Source organism: Oryx dammah, unplaced genomic scaffold (assembly GCF_014754425.2).
Source record: "Oryx dammah isolate SB20612 unplaced genomic scaffold, SCBI_Odam_1.1 HiC_scaffold_28, whole genome shotgun sequence".
In the NCBI taxonomy this organism is placed as follows: domain Eukaryota; kingdom Metazoa; phylum Chordata; class Mammalia; order Artiodactyla; family Bovidae; genus Oryx; species Oryx dammah.
The window spans coordinates 83463356-83478340 of record NW_024070212.1 but is presented as its reverse complement, the minus strand read 5'-3'; the positions used below and the strand labels follow the sequence as shown (position 1 = coordinate 83478340).

At 37.2% G+C, this 14985-nt stretch overlaps 1 pseudogene; it reads left to right on the top strand.

Annotated features, from left to right (window-relative positions):
- The first annotated feature begins 407 nt into the window (after positions 1 to 407).
- On the top strand, positions 408 to 14753 carry LOC120856576 (annotated as a pseudogene).
- Positions 14754 to 14985: the final 232 nt, after the last annotated feature.

Here is a 14985-nt window from a genome sequence, read left to right as displayed (position 1 = left end):
TCTTCTCCAGCACCACAGTTCAAAAGCATCAATTCTTTGGCTCTCAGTTTTCTTCACAATCCAACTCTCACATCCATACATGACCACAGGAAAAACCATAGCCTTGACTAGATGGACCTTTGTTGGCAAAGTAATGTCTCTGCTTTTGAATATGCTATCTAGGTTGGTCATAACTTTTCTTCTAAGGAGTAAGCATCTTTTAATTTCATGGCCGCAATCACCATCTGCAGTGACTAGGTGTTATTTAAACCCGTGCTATGTGGCAGACAGTGCCATTAGTGCTGAGAACAACTCCTTGGTAAATAAGTAGATAGGTTCTCTTATCCATAAGGAGTTGACTTTCCTTAGAGAGTAGAGGAGACAGATATTAAACACAGTTGACACCCACATCATAAATTGTGATAAATATGAGGAAAGGAGACAAGCAAGAGCCTGAGATGGAGGCTGGCAAGGTGAGTAGCTGGCTTATATTGGGTAAAAGAAGAGGGACTGGGAGAAGATAAAACTGAAATGACAGCCGTGTGGGAGTAGAGATGGCAGCCTGTGCAAAGGAGTGGGCTCTAGAGCACTTGGGAAACAAGTGGAGTTACTGCCGCTTTCTTCAATATTTGCCAAATAGACTTGGATGCATCTAAAATGATTTCCTATCAGCACTATTCAGCAATAGCCAAAAAGTAGAAACGATCCAAATGTTCATCAGCTGGCAAATGGACAAATGAAATGTGGACTGTCCATACAATGGAATATTATTCAGCCATATAAATGAATGAAGTACTGACTCATGATACAATGTGTGTGAATGTTAAAAACATGAAGCTTAGCGAAAGAAGACGCCAAGTATTGAAAGAACACAAATTGTATGGTTCTGTTTACATAAAATCTTCAGAATAGGCAAATCTGTAGGGACACAGAGGGATTAGTAGTTGCAAAGAGGTGCAAGTGGGAAATTGGAAGTGATTCCTAGATATAGGCTTTCCATTTATGGTGAAGAAAAGTTGTGGAACTAGATAGTGGTAATGGTCACACAACATTGTGAATATACTTAACGCCACTAAACTGTATACTGCTGATGCTGCTAAGTCACTTCAGTCGTGTCCGATTCTGTGCGACCCCATACACGGCAGCCCACCAGGCTCCCCTGTCCCTGGGATTCTCCAGGCAAGAACAACTGGGGTGGGTTGCCATTTCCTTCTCCAATGCATGAAAATAAAACGTGAAAGTGAGGTCGCTCAGTCGTGTCCAACTGTTATGGACTGCAGCCTACCAGGATCCTCTGTCCATGGGATTTTCCAGGCAAGATGTTAAATTTGTACAAATTGTTAAAATGGTACATTTTATGTTGTTTATATATTTCCTCAATAAAAAATTATAGTAAAGAAATGATATCAAAAGCAGATCTGTCTGTAACAACTGTTTAATTTTCCAGTTTACCAGACTTTTTACATGCTTAGGGGAAGTATGGGAGCTGGTGTCATGGTTTGGGGAAAGAGAAAAAGGTGTCGAATAGTCACATAAGAGAGTAGGAACATGAATGAAATGAGCATGATTATCAAGCAGTCCTAAAGTTCTGCTTGAGTTTAATGATCAAGAATTTAAAATAAAACCTATCAGTAGGGTTTTGGTTTCTCTCCACTCAGTTCTGTTGTGAGGATGATGAAGAGTAGGTAGAGAATTTTATTTAACTAGGATTGATATTAAAAGTAAATTTAAAGCATTCTTATTTTATATTTAATTATATTTTTGTGAGTAATTTTCACTGCATTAGTTACATTACAATCAGAGAATATGGTCTGTATGATGACGATTCTTTGAAAGTGGTTAAGATTGCTTTATGGCCTAGGACAGTTTTTCATAAAGTCTATATGTGTTTAAATAAGATGTGTGTTCTCTGACATTGATGCAAGACAGGTAGATAGATATTCATTAGATCAACTTTGTAAATTGTGTTATTCCAATTTTCTAGATCTTTATTGACCTCAGTGCTTAATTTTTCACAGATAATTGTGTTATGTAATATTCTAACAGATTATAGGTTTACCTGTTTCCATCTGAAATTTCACCTTATTTTATGCTTTATATTATTCTGAGGTTATCTTAAACACATATAGATATAGAATCACTAAAATTAGCAGGGAATTAAAATTTTTACTATTTTGTAGTAACCTTCTCTTTTTTTTAAAAATAATTTTAATTTTGTATTGGGGTATATCCTATTAACAATATTGTGATAGTTTCATGTGAACAGCAAAGGGACTCATCCATACATATATGTGTATCCATTCTCTTCCAAAGTCTCCTCCCATCCAGGCTGCCACAAAACATTGAGCAGAGTTCCATGTGTTATGCTGTAGGTCCTTGTTGGTTATCCTTTTTAAATATAGCAGTGTGTACATGTCCACCCTAAAGTCCCTAACTATCCATTCCTCCATTCTTCCTCCCTGGCAACCATAAGTTTGTTCTTTAAGTCTGTGAGCCTCTTTCTGTTTTATAAGTTCATTTGTATCATTCTTTTTTTTTTTTTTCAGTTCAGTTCAGTTCAGTCAGTCATGTCCGACTCTTTGCGACCCCATGAATTGCAGCACTCCAGGCCTCCCTGTCCATCACCAACTCCCGGAGTTCACACAGACTCATGTCCATTGAGTCGGTGATGCCATCCAGCCATCTCATCCTCTGTCATCCCCTTTTCCTCCTGCCCCCAATCCCCTCCCAGCATTAGAGTCTTTTCCAATGAGTCAACTCTTCGCATGAGGTGGCCAAAGTACTGGAGTTTCAGCTTTAGCATCATTCCTTCCAAAGAACACCCAGGGCTGATCTCCTTCAGAATGGACTGGTTGGATCTCCTTGCAGTCCAAGGGACTCTCAAGAGGTTTTTTTTTCTTTTTTTTAAGAATCCACATATAAGGGATACCATTTGATATTGCTATTTCTCCTCTGACTTACTCAATATGACACTCTCTCAGCCCATCCATGTTGCTGAAAATGGCATTATTTCATTCTTTTTAATGGCTGACTAATATTCCATTGTATATATGTATCACATCTTTATCCATTCCTCTGTCAATGGACATTTGGATTGCTTCCATGTCTGGGCCATTGTAAATAGTGTTTCAATGAACATTGGGATGTGCATATCCTTTTAAATCATGTTTTCCTCCAGATACATGCCCAGGAGTGAGATTGCAGGGTCATCTGGTAGCTCTGTTTTTAATTTTGTAAGGAACATCCGTGCTGTTCTCCATAGTGGCTGAACTAATTTATATTGCCACCAACAGTGTAGGAGGGTTTCTTTCTCTATGTACCCTCTCCAGCATTTATTGTTTGTGGATTTTTTGATGATAGCCATTCTGACTGGTGTGAGGTGGTATCTCATTGTAGGTTTGATTTGCATTTCTCCAATAATTAGTGATGTTGAACATCTTTTCATGTGCCTCTTGGCTATCTTTATGTCTTTTAAAAAATGTATGTTTAGGTCTGCCCATTTTTTGATTGGGTTGTTTACTTTATGCTATTAAGCCTCATGAGTTATTTGTCAGTTTTGGAGACTAATCCCTTGTCAGTCACATCATTTGCAAATATTTTCTCCCAATCTGTGGGTTGTCTTTTAGTTTTATTTATTGCTTCCTTTGCTATGCAAAGGCTTTTGAGTTTAAGTAGGTCCTGTTTATTTATTTTTGCTTTTGTTTCCATTATTCTGGGAGATGAGTTGAAAAAGATATTGCTGTGATTTATGTCAGAGAGTGTTCTGCTTATATTTTCCTAGTTTTAAAGGTCTCACATTTAGGTCTTTCTCCATAATTAGGTTATTTTTGTATATGCTGTCAAAGAATGATCTAACTTCATTTTTTTTTTCACATGTAGCTGTCCAGTTTTCCCAGCACCATTTGTTGAAGAGACTATCTTTCCAACATTGCATAGTAACATTTTCTATTTTAAAGAATGCTTTGGATTTTCACAGTTTTATTTAACTTTGACATAATTGATATGAATTTCTTTTGGATAGTGTTTTCCTAAGAAATATTATTCTTTCCATTTCAACTTTTCAGTGGCCTTATGTTTCTATCACTCATAAATAATGAGTATTGGTATTTTAAAAAATCCAATCTGACAAATTTTGCTTTTACTTAGAGATTTTAATTCATTCATAGTTATTGTAGTTATTGATGTATTTGCATTTTTATCATTTTGTGCTTCTTATTTTACTTATATGTAATTTCATTCTTTTTCCTGCTTTCTTTTGGACAGACTTAAAAAAAAAATCTCATACCATTTTTCTCCTGATTTTGAAGTGATATACTTAGTTTATATTATTTTTGTGGTCAACCTTGAAGTTTAAATGTTTATGCTTAAGAAAGTTTGAATTATATTAATGCCTCTATCCTGCTCCTGAATAATATAAACATCTTAAAATATACTAATTCTAACAGTTTACTTCTTGGCTTGCATGGTGTCTTTTATAATGTTTTAGTTTCAACTAGTCTTATTTCGGAGAAGGCAATGGCACCCCACTCCAGTACTCTTGCCTGGAAAATCCCATGGATGGAGGAGCCTGGTAGGATGCAGTCCATGGGGTCGCTAAGAGTCGGACATGACTGAGCGACTTCCGTTTCACTTTTCACTTTCATTCATTGGAGAAGGAAATGGCAGCCCACTCCAGTTCTTGCCTGGAGAATCCCAGAGACGGTGGAGCCTGGTGGGCTGCCGTATATGGGGGTCGCACAGAGTCGAACACGACTGAAGCGACTTAGCAGCAGCAGCAGTCTTATTTTTAATCTACAAGTTGAAAATGATTATTTATGCTCTGTACAGGCTATATTTCTTTTATTTCCCACATGTTAGCCATGTTATTTGCTCACTATCCCTTCTATCTACAACTTTTTTTGTGAAACTGGTCTTTTATTTTTCTTCCCTGAAATACATCTTTATAGGACTCTTTATTAAGCATTTGTTGGTAGTAACCTACTCACTTTTATTTACCTGAAAGCTATTTACCATTGATCTTGTAAAGTAGTTTCACTGGGCATACTAATCTTTAAGTTTTCAGTTATTTTCTCTTAGCCTTTGATACTACATTTTATTGTCATGATTTTTAGCTTCTGTTATGGTTTTTGAGAAGCTAATTGTCAGTCTAATCACTGTTCCCTTGAAGGTAAGTTAATTCTTTATTTGCTTTTAAGACTTATTCACTTTGCTGTATAGCAGAAACTAACACAAGATTGTAAATCAACTATACTCTAATAAAGATTAGAAAAATAATTTGTCTTCCTCTTTGGTAATTTTTTTGTTTTACAATGAGATGCATAGGTGTAAATTTATTTATCCAGCATGGGATTCATGGTCTGCTATCATCAGGTTGAAAAGAATTCTTAGTGATTATCTCTTCAAATATTTTCTCTCCTCCAATTTTTAAATAATATTTTGGGAGAACTATAATTTGAACTCTTTATTTTATTCTCCAGACTTCATAAACTCTTTTACATTGTCTATATCTCAGTTTGTATTGCATTGTGGGTAATTTCATTAGGTGCTTCTTTCATCCATTCCATTATTCTTTTGTTATCTTACCTGATTCCTAATGTATTGTTTACATTTTAAATTTCAGTTATTACTTACCCAACATTTAGAAACCCACTCCAGTATTCTTGCCTGGAGAATCCCATGGACAGAGGAGCCTGGCAGGCTACAGTCTATGAGGTTGCAAGAGTCAGCCTTGACTTAGCGACTAAACTGCCACAACATTTAGAATTTCTTTTTGACTCTTTTTCAGCCTTCTGATTCATTTTTAATAGTTAAGAAGAAAGTTAGTCGCTTAGTCCTGTCTGACTCTTTGTGATCCCATGGACAGAGCCACCCAGGCTCCTGTCCATTTAGTAGGACGGTATATATATATATCACCGTGTATCTCATGGACTGAAATTTTCCACTTTTAGCACAGACATTTTGGCATCTGATAGATATAAAGTATCAGTAGCTCAGTCATGTCCGACTCTTTGCAATCCTATGGACTGTAGCCCACCATGCTCCTCTGTCCATGGAATTCTCTAGGAAAGAATACTGGAGTGGGTTGCTGTTTCCTTTTCCAGGAGATCTTCCTAACCCAAGGATCGATCCCAGTTTTCCTGCCTTGTAGGCAGATTCTTTACCATCTGAGCCACCAGGGAAACTGGTTGTGGCTTCAGAACTGATTATACTGTTGATACAAGCAACAATTCATATGGGAAATATTTTTTTCTCCAATGCTAAAATAATTGATTTTCCATGTGGGATGTTTTCTTTTCTCCCCCTTTTTTAAATTTCACATTTTTATTAATAATATAATGATCTAGGAATCTCAGCTATTTGCAGTATCTTTATTTTTATTTTCCACGTTATACTGGCCCTAGGTCTCATAATGTTACTCTGGACAGATAGTGCTGCTGTTGTTGTGTTGTTGATTAGTTGCTGAGTTGTGCCTGACTCTTTGTGACTCCAAGGACTGTAGCCTGTCAGGCTCCTCTGTCCATGAGATTACCTAAGAATCCAAAAGTGAGTGCCATTTTCTTCCTCAGGAGTTCTTCCTGACCTACTGATCAAAATCCGGGTCTCTTGATCTGCATTGGCAGGCAGATTCTTTATCACTGAACCACTTGGGAAGCCCAAGGATAGATAGTAGGTTGTAATAAATATTTGGGTCTATAAATATACAAAGGAGAGTTACTTTTTAAAGTGTTTGCTTTCCTCTCTAAATTCATGCTCTTACTTTCATATCTCATCACTAAGAATTTTGCTTATGGTCTTGTAATCTCAGTTCTACATTTACAAATAACTTTGAAAAATTTTGTTCTTATTTGTAGGTGTTTCACAGTGAGATAATTGATTGGATTTCCAGTGTGCTATATTTGCAGAACAGAATCACACATTTTGTTTCTTGAATCTACTTATAAACATGGAAAACAATCACTTTCATCCAGAATTTCAAAACTTATTGCAGTAGATTATACAAACATTATTTATAGTAATTTCCCCTGTAACTTTTAGACATTCATCTCTGTTTCATTTCTAAATTTATATGTTTTGTTTTCCCCCATTTATATTTTCTTACAACAACTGATGGCTGATTTATTTCACTTATTTCTTCAAGAGAACTCCTCTTGGATTTATTTAGGAATTACACTGTTTATTTTAAAAGTCTTATTTAGGTATATATTTAATATATTTTAATGTGAATTTTCTTCTTAGTACATCTTTGGCAAAATTAATATATTTTGATATTAGTGTTCTCATTTTGTGATTATGACAGATAATTCTAAGTACTGATACTTTCTAGATATCTTCCTTTATGGCATACAAGTTAAGAGACCATGTCTGCATTTATAAATGAATTTTACATGCCTTACTATTATTAATTTTTAGTATTATTGCACCTCTGCCAGAAAATATCAATTCAGTTCAGTTCAGTTGCTCAGTTATGTCCAACTCTTTGTGACCCCATGAACCGCAGCACACCAGGCCTCCCTGTCCATCACTAACTCCTGGAGTGCACCCAAACCCATGTCCATTGAGTTAGTGATGCATCCAACCATCTCATACCCTGTCATCCCCTTCTCCTCCTGCCCTCAATCAAAAGACCCCAGCATCAGGGTCTTTTCAAGTGAGTCAGCTCTTCACATCAGATGGCCAAAGTATTGAAGTTTCAGCTTCAGCATCAGTCCATCCAGTGAATATTCAGGAGATTGATTTCCACTAGGATGGACTGGCTGGATCTCCTTGCAGTCCACGGGACTCTCAAAAGTCTTCTCCCACAGCACAGTTCAAAAGCATCAATTCTTCAGTGCTCACCTTTCTTTATAGTCCAACTCTCACATCCATACATGACCACTGGGAAAACCATAGCCTTGACTAGACAGACCTTTGTTGACAAAGTAATATCTCTGCTTTTGAATATGCTGTCTAGGCTGGTCATAACTTTCCTTCCAAAGAGTAAGTGTCTTTTAATTTCATGGCTGCAATCACCATCTGCAGGAATCTTGGAGCCCAGAAAAATAAAGTCAACCACTGCTTCCACTGTTTCCCCATCTATTTCCCATGAAGTGATGGGACCAGATGCCATGATCTTAGTTTTCTGAATGTTGAGGTTTAAGCCAATTTTTTCACTCTCCTCTTTCACTTTCATCAAGAGGCTCTTTAGTTCCTCTTCACTTTCTGCCATAAGGGTGGTGTCATCTGCATATATGAGGTTATTGATATTTCTCCCGGCAATCTTGATTCCAGCTTGTGCTTCTTCCAGCCCAGCGTTTCTCATGATGTACTCTACATATAAGTTAAATAAGCAGGGTGACAATATACAGCCTTGACGTACTCCTTTTCCTATTTGGAACCAGTCTGTTGTTCCATGTCCAGTTCTAACTGTTGCTTCCTGACCTGCATACAGATTTCTCAAGAGGCAGGTCAGGTGGTCTGGTATTCCCATCTCTTTCAGAATTTTCCACAGTTTATTGTGATCCACATAGTCAAAGGCTTTGGCATAGTCAATAAAGCAGAAATAGATGTTTTTCTGGAACTCTCTTGCTTTTTCGATGATCCAGTGGATGTTGGCACTTTGATCTCTGGTTCCTCTGTTTTTTCTAAAACCAGCTTGAACATCTGGAAATTCACAGTTCACGTATTGCTGAAGCCTGGCTTGGAGAATTTTAAGCATTACTTTACTAGCATGTTAGATAAATGCCAGAAAATATAGTATGTGATAATTTAATTTTCTAAATTTCACTGAGTTTTTAAAAATTTTCTAATGTATAATGATTATTAAAACTATTCTATGGGTCCTCTATGATCATTTTCAGATGATAAGGTTTGATTTAGCACAGGCACTCTCTCCTTATATATATATATATATATATATATATATAGAGAGAGAGAGAGAGCTTTGCTAATATCTACTTATTATTTCAAATTACTTACTGCATTGAGTGCTCTATACCTGACAGACTTTTCACTCTTTAGCTTGCAATTGCATGAATCTTTCTTCAGACACTTTGGTTCTATTTATGTCAATACTTTAAAAGTTATTACAGTCATAGTCTCATTACATGTTGTATTTTTAGTAAGCTTCAGTTGATTTGAAGTCTATCTGATAATAATAATAAGAATATATTTCTTTTTTTAAATTGGCTTCTCTGCATCATCCTTTTTTTTTATCAGTTTTTTGAGGATGTTTTGTTTCACGCATATCAGTTCTTATTTTGATTTATCTAAACATTTAAAAAGGATTTCAATGATCAGTTTTATTGTAATTACTAATTATTGCTTTAACAATGCTACTATAGTCTTATATCTGACTTTTACATTTTCTGCTATTTTTAAAAGTATATCTTTGCTTTTTCTTTCTCTTTTAAAGTATCTTTAGCTATAGTTTGAGAATTTTGTCTTTGTTCTTTTTATCAAATCTAGACTAGAGATTTGAAAAGTGTCTGGTTTGCTTTTAGCTCCATTCTTAGCTATGTTTATAGTTTTAAGTAACTTGGTCAGACTTACATTTAATAATATAGCATCCTCAACAACAGAATTCTCTTTATTGTCTCCACTACAAAAAAATCATAGAGTTTCATTTTCATCAACTTCTGCTCTTTTACTATACACACACACACACACACATACACATATATATATATATATAATTTTATTTTTATAACCTGGACATTTATACCTTTATATTATGGTTTATTTCTTGTCATTTGCATGTATATATATGTTTAATTTTCAAGATACAATTTTGCAATTGTAACTGTAATTACTTAGATTTAATTGTAGGTGCATGGGTTAGTATTCATGGCCAGTCTTTTCATATTGAACTTTACTCTCAACTATTGACTTCTTACATCTTTCTCCTTTGGATGAAGTATATTCTTAAGTGAGTTTTTAAGGAAACGTATGTAAGTAATATATCTCCAAAGACTTTATTAATGGAGATGTTAAGCTTCTTTTGATTATGATAAAAAAATTTCACAAAATAACAGTGGCTTGAATAAGATAGAAGTTTATTTATCTTTTGTGTAAATCATTAACAGTCATATAATATAATATACTAAAATAAACTAGCATATTTTAAGGACTGCCTGCAGCCATGCTTTGCACTTATTATCTCGTTAAATCTTCAGAAAAGCTCCTGAGGTGAAATTGAGCATTCTCTCTTCTGCAGCAGGAAAACTGTGGCTCAAAAGGCAAAAGCATATGTCTTAATGCTAGTAAGTGACGGACCTGGGAGTTGAAGTCAGCATTTTCTAGTTCTCATGTTATCCTCACTTCAGCATACTGCCTCTGAGGAATCAAGTGGCAAAGTAGAGCTAAGGATAAAGTGCTGTAGGGACAGAGCTGAGTAATTGGCAACTGATAAATTCTTCTTGGGAAGAATCTTCCAAGGAAACATCAGACAGCAGGCGATACTGGAGAACAGACTTGAATAATTAAAATAAGTTTTCCAGGTGAGTAAGGAAGGAAAAAGCATTCTAGGCTAAGAAGGCAAGGGTTTTGTGTATGTGAGGTATGTAAGTTTTTGTTCCTTAAAGGAATTAATCTAATCTTTCTATTTCATTTCCAGACATGAAATAGGTGCTTAGTAAGAGCTTATTGACTCAGTTTTATTTAGTCATTCTTTTTGTTCTATGTAGCAAACATGCTACTTGCCTCTGTAGTATCGTCCTACCCTATCTTAGTAAGATAACCCTAGATACTATGGAAAGAGCAATGTGCCCAGATGAAAACTATGTGTAATTCCCAGTCTTCCTTACAGCTTGAGGATATAAATGGAATCTCCTGGGAGGGCTTCTGGGAAACTCCCAAAAGTGCCCTTTACTATATGTTTGATTCCTGATTAGAATCATATATTTACAGTCATGAGCCTAGTGGCTTAGACCATGGGCATGGAAGCGACATGGTAGTGACAATAAAGGACCCTGGGTCCCTGAGGACATTGTGAGGTCACCATACCAATTCTAAATGCCTTTTTAAAAAATATATTTTATGTGAAAAAAAATTCTTCTTGTTTATGCTACTATTATCTCTATTATCTGCTATGAGCAACCAAGTACAATTTTCAACTGATATATCCCCAATTCAGCATCCTTTCTAGGAATGTAAGTGACTGGAACACTTAAAAATAATTGTGGCTAGAAATTACTATTTGGAAAATGCACAGAAATACCAAGAGAATTTCCCAGCTGGACCCCATTCCCAAGGTGGATCTCAAAGACAGTTTTATGCCAACAGTGTAACCTGGAGGAATTCCAGAAGCCTTTCAGGAAGAGAAAGTGGCTGCTGATACTGCTATACTTTAGTGGAAGCTGAAAGGCTGGAATGATGACCTTTCAAGAAGAACAAATGTTATTAAATAATGGATTTTGTCCCACCTCCTACAACAGTCAAGAGCAAAAGGATGAAAAGGGAATCCTATTCTTCTATTAATAACTCCTCATTCAGGCTCATGCTGACGAAGCAGAAAGCATCTGTAAAATTAGCAGTTTTGCCTGCAAATTAGCCCCTTGCAAAGCCATAAAAAGAGAAAAGGAATTAAGGAAAATTCTATTAATGGAGTCAAGGATGAAAAATCAAGAGTGATAGAGCATAAATACCCAGACAACTGATAATTTTTTTTAGAAGAAGATATTACCCAGGTTTTAAATAGCTGCTTAGAGTTGTGTATGAAGAAAATGTTAATTTATAGCCCTTGATCAGTGTCCTTTCTTAATGGCTCCTTGGAGCAAATCAATCAGAACTTGAAGAACACAAGGTTTAATAAAAACCACCCCATCTACCCTAGTTGAGATATTACTGTTCCACTTTAGAAAGGCAATGCAATAAGTGAAAAGAGATTTAACTTCAGAGGCAAAGTTGGGTTTGAATCTGGCTCTGTTCCTTCACTAGCCTGGGGAAAATCTTCCAGCACTCTGTGCCTCTATTTTACCTTCTATCAAAGAAGCTGATGATTGTGCTTCATTGTGTTAAGAGCATTAAATTAAGTACCATATAAAGAATTTGGTCCCTAGTAGGTTGTTAACAAATGTTAGTCCTTTTCTATTTTTCCTTCCTCATCAGAGGGCCAGGGACATCAAACCTCCCTGCAAACCTATGCAAAGCAGTTAAATTTAGTTCTGGGAAATTCTCCCCATAAGATCAGTCCCTATTGAGGAACTGAACACATTTTCATAATTTATGACTGGTCTTGGGCAATGGGCTCCCATTTGCAATTTTATGAAAATGATAAATCACTATCCAATAGCGGGGGATAATCTCAAGAAAGATACTGAGACCCTTTTTAACAATAAAAGGGGAGGGATTCCTGTCTCCAGCAAGGAGCGTAGATAGGAGATCTTTGAAATTGATACAATTTGTTTTATTTTTAGGCTTAGTAGTTTTCACAGTCATAGGTATCTATACTGAAATTCTAAGAGAAGGTAAAGAGTTTGAGGGCTCTGTTGAGGGGCTTGGGTGTCTTAAATCACTCCTGCTTTCTTAGTCCAAGGCAGTATTTCACATCTGAAACACACATTTGCACTCCTAGATCTGAAAAATGGCAAGTTATAGACAAAGCAATTAAATCCACAGTGCACCTGGAGGACAAAAAACAGTTTGAAAGTGGATGAATCATTAAGAAAGACCTGAACAGCACTTCAAAGTCTTTTTCTCTAATTGATGGCTGTAGTTTATAAGATTGGGCAAACAAATATAGAAAAATCTAACTGTACTAGCAACACTCATCAGGGTAAACCTTCAAATGTTATAATGTAATCCCAGAATCATTCCCCTCCAAGCTCCAATATCATCCTGTAAGCAAAGAAGATTTAAAGAGCCTCTTGATGAAAGTGAAGAGGAGAGTGAAAAACCTGGCTTAAAACATCAACATTCAGAAAACAAAGATCATGGCATCTGGTCCCATCATTTCATGGCAAATAGATGGGGAAACAAAGGAAACAGTGACAGACTTTATTTTCTTGGTCTCCAAAATCACTGCAGATGGTGACTGCAGCCATGAAATTAAAAGACTCCTGCTCTTTGGAAGAAAAGCTATGACCAAACTAGACAGCATACTAAAGAGCAGAGACATTATTTTGCCCACAAAGGTTTGTCTAGTTGAAGCCATGGTTTTTCCAGTAGTCATGTATGGATGTGAGAATTGGACCATAAAGAAAGCTGAGTGCCAAAGAATTGATGCTTTTGAACTGTGGTATTGGAGAAGACTCTTGAGAATCCCTTGGACTGCAAAAAGATCCAACCAGTCCATCCTAAAGGAAATCAGTCCTGAATATTCATTGGAAGGACTGATGCTGAAGCTGAAACTTCAATACTTTGGCCACCTGATGCGAAGAACTGAGTCATTGGAAAAGACCCTGATCCTGAGAAGGATTGAAGGCAGGAGGAGAAGGGGATGACAGAGGATGAGATGGTTGGATGGCATCACCGACTTGATGGACATGAGTTTGAGCAAGCTCTGGGAGTTGGTGATGGACAGGGAAGCTTGGTGTGCTGCAGTCCATGGGGTCACAAAGAGTCAGACATGACTGAGTGATTGAATTGAACTGAAGCTCTTCATATCTTAAGATCATAGAATCTGGGCTAGATGGGGCTCTTAAAGTGATAATTTAAATTCCTCAACAACATCACCACTGAGTAGTCTTCCTACTTGTATTTGAGCACCTCCAGCAACAGAGAGGAACATCCTTTTGAGATAAGCTATAGCATACTAGGCAATCATTTGTGTAGAGAATATATATTCATTTCCAGTGCTGCCATCACAAAGTACCACAAATTAGGTGGCTTAAAACCACTTAAGTTTATTGTGTCACAGTTCTGAAGGCCAGAAGCTTGAAATCCAGTCACTGGCAGAGCCATGCTCCTTCTGAAACTTGTAGGGCAGAATTTTTCCTTGCTCCTAACTTCTTATTTCTGCATTGATACAACCCCCTACAAGTTTTCTTTGTATATGTAATATTCCATACATATATTTGTGTACCGTACATATGTTTATGTTGGCTTTATCCTTAGTAGAATTTTTCATTCTAAGTAAAGCAAGTCTCCTTGAAAATAAAAGGAGGACTGAATTGCAGCTGAGGGCCCTGGCAGCAGGGTCATGTATATGACTGTGAAGTAAATTCCTTCCAAGATTGGCCAGTAGTGGAGAGAGACTTTGAAACAATGTATGGAAAATTCCAGCAACTGGAAGAGAAGACCAGGAGGCTGCAAAAGGACATGAAGAGGCTAAGGTGTCCTTAGACTTACTCTCTAATCCCCTCTCCAGTAAGACCAGGACTTCCTGAATGTGGTGGCCATCCTGGACATGGTCATGGAGTGGATGGATCCCTTTAGCCAGGGAAAGTTGAATCAGATCCAAAAGACCATGGTTGACCCCTGAAAAAGTTTGACAGTGTCTCCCAGAACCTCAACATGGTGGTGGAAAGAAGGCTTCCTATAGAGTAGGATTATAGGTGATTGCAGGACAAGGTGGGGAAGTATGAGCCCAAGGAGAAGACAAGATCAGTGCTCCCCAAACTCCACCAGGCCCCAGAAGAGCTTCAGCCTGTATGGGATGACCTTGAAACCAAGATCAAACAGCTCCTGGATGAGCTACTGAGGTTCTACAACAGCTGATTCCACTCCTTCTAGCCCAGCTTTGAGTCCCTGATCCAACAGCAGACCAGGAAATGCATAAGACCTTTGGAGACTTGACCTAACATCTTGACCAGCCTGGCCACCTGGATGAAGTTTGGGCAGCAGGAGTGGGAGACTGAGACCAAACTGAGGGAACCCAGTTGCACTCTGTCTCTGTTGTGGCTGAGGACTAAATCCCTGTTTCCCTTAGAAGAGTCCTGAGACACAAGTCAGTCTCTTGAGCTTTTGACCTTTTCAAGTTTAGGCTCAGATGTCAGCATAGCAGAAGGCCCTGCTCTTGGCCCTCCAACCCATCTGCCAGGTTGGAGACAGAGGCGGCTTCCACTCTGCCTCACCAGCCCTTTGGAACAA